A 2571-nucleotide genomic window follows, 5' to 3' on the forward strand; every position below is an offset into this window, starting at 1 on the left:
GTTATTTGATGAAGCATGGAGGGGATTGTGAACATTGCAATGAAAGGAAATATGATAGGATGAATGTAAAATTGATGTTCTCCCATGTAAACCCACATAATTCACAATAAAAACTTAAAGAAAAAAAAAAAAAGGAGTAGTTACAAATGTCTCAAATCTTAAAATATCTACTGATACTGAGTTTCTCAGCATAATGATAATGACCTCTAATCAGGTTGCTCTTTTAGCTCTAAGGAAATATAAAGGGCAGAATTTTTAAGTAATGGAGCCAGAAACATGGAGATTGGACCAAATCCAAGTTAAGAGAAGAAAAGAGTAACCAAAGATAATTTGATTCAGCCTCATGATGATTTTGCAGAAGGTTGTAAAAGTGGACAAAACCAAGCATATTTGTCTGAACTTTTTAGCCCTGTTTGTTCTAAAACAAAAAGTAGCCAGATTTTCATAAATTCTGATGCAGATCTTAAAGAAAATATAGGATTTAAAGAACTTTTCAGTTGTGAAGGAAAACAGCTACCAGATGAAATCTGCGTTGAGTCATATAGTTCAGGAATACTGTTCTCCCAACATTATATTTTCCGTAAAAGTTCTATAAAAAGAAGTTGGACATCTGAAGATAAACCAGGCCATTCTAAAGCTCTATCTAAAGTACTCCAAATATCTAAGAAAATGAAGTTGTTTTCTAATGCAAGAGATCTTGCAGCAGCCCTGGACCAGAGGATCATGTCTGAATTTAAGTATGTTAAAAAACATGTTAATAAAAACTTGTGGTTATAAAATTCTGAAGTATAGTTGCTAAGTCATGGTGTTATCGTTATTGCATGTGAAAGAAGTAGCATAAAATCAGGACAAATGCTGTCTCTAAAGTTCCCTTAGCAGCAATCGCGGTTATCCACCAATGGGAAACGAAGAAGGTTTTTATGTGGTGGACTACTACTGTCCTTCCTAGAGATATAATTCTACTCACAGACATTATGATTCATGAAGAGCAGTGGGGTGGAGAGACAGTACTACAATCTACATTTACCCGTCAATTATTAAATCTTGGCACTTACTCATCTGTCTAGTCTGAAGAATATGCCAGTATAGTTAGTGCTGCTGTACTCCAAGAGTTATGGGCATATGTGTCTTCACATCATTCCTGTCTCATCTACCTTCCTCAGAGGCACCCTCGGGATTTTAATAGTATACAGTTTGTAGAACGGGAGCACTTTTACCCTGAAATGTTACTTCACGCATTACTTGTTGTTAATTGCCTTTGAGTTGATTCCGACCCATAGCCATCCTGTACAGGGTTTTCGAGGAGCAGCTGGTAAATTTGAATTACCAACCTTGAAGTTCAAACGACTTTGCAGTCTGACGCATTAGCCCACACGCCACACCACAATTCCACGCATTACTTAGAGTTGTTGATATCACTATTTTGACAGAAGCATTACACAATTATAGAGGACAAAAGCAAAGGAAAGTCACGGTAACGGTGGAACAAACCCAAGGTCAACATCATGTGCTTATTTTATGGGGTTCTAGAAGTCCTGCTGTGGGCTAATGCGTTAGACGGCAAAGTCGTTTTAACTACAAGGTCGGTGGTTCAAGCTCACCAGCTGCTCCTTGGAAACCCTATATAGTGTGGCTACAATTCAGACAGCACCTAACAGCTTAACAAGAGCAGCCTGGTACCCTCAACATCTAAAGAACAAAAGGTTTTATCTGGGAATTAAATATCTTTTTGTTGAGCTCGATTGCACATTAGAAAACCTAGAATTGCATACAGCACCTTGGCCATCCTGTACATGCTTGTTTAATGACGATAAACAGGCAATACAATTTAAAGCAAAATTTCAACAAAGTGCGCTATCCTTGCTGGAGATGTTTAGGAGTGGTTCTAATCAAAGCCCAGATTTTAAAGCTGGTGTTTCCTGTTAACCGCAGACCATTCGAGGCAAATAATGTGAAACGTTCAGATTTCTCTGAAGAATATTTTTTCTTCTCTGTCCAACATTATATATACTAGCTGTGAAAAATGTGGTTGGAGTTAGAAACTGCTGAGAGCAAAATCTACAAACAGTGTTTCAGCTGTTTTGCCATTGGCTATGAAGAAAATATACTACAGGCCAGCTTTAATGACTGTAGTTGATGGAAGACATATTTTCATACAAGTGCTATCAAAGCTGATAGAGAAGATTCTTCTCAAAATTTCTTCTGACTGGCTCAAAGAGTTATAGTACCCTCCTCAGGTATCACCTACAGAATGGTGGCAGCAGACTTGCTACACACCTTGTTGGCACCCAGTGGGACAACACCTTGCCTCCTGAAAAGTCAGAGCCTTTTTGTGCTACATGAAAACAGCTGTCCTCTGCAACAAGATTTCTACCTCCTAGATTTTTGACCTGGCAGCATAAAGCACCATCTTGCACCCTGAGAGCAGATGAAAAAATTATAGGCAATCCCAGTAAACATGTCCTGAAAGAAATTGTCTTTTTTTTTTTAATGTTTTATTGTGAATTATGTGATAGTTTACATGGGAGAACATTAGTTTTACATTCATTTTATCGTATATTGTCTCTCATT

At 37.7% G+C, this 2571-nt stretch overlaps 1 pseudogene; it reads left to right on the forward strand.

Moving 5' to 3' along the window:
- Window positions 1-2422, forward strand: part of LOC102826674 — a 16133-nt pseudogene extending 13711 nt beyond the window's left edge.
- Window positions 2423-2571: the final 149 nt, after the last annotated feature.

The sequence above is a fragment of the Chrysochloris asiatica genome, unplaced genomic scaffold, assembly GCF_000296735.1.
Source record: "Chrysochloris asiatica unplaced genomic scaffold, ChrAsi1.0 scaffold00011, whole genome shotgun sequence".
Classification (NCBI taxonomy): Eukaryota; Metazoa; Chordata; class Mammalia; order Afrosoricida; family Chrysochloridae; genus Chrysochloris; species Chrysochloris asiatica.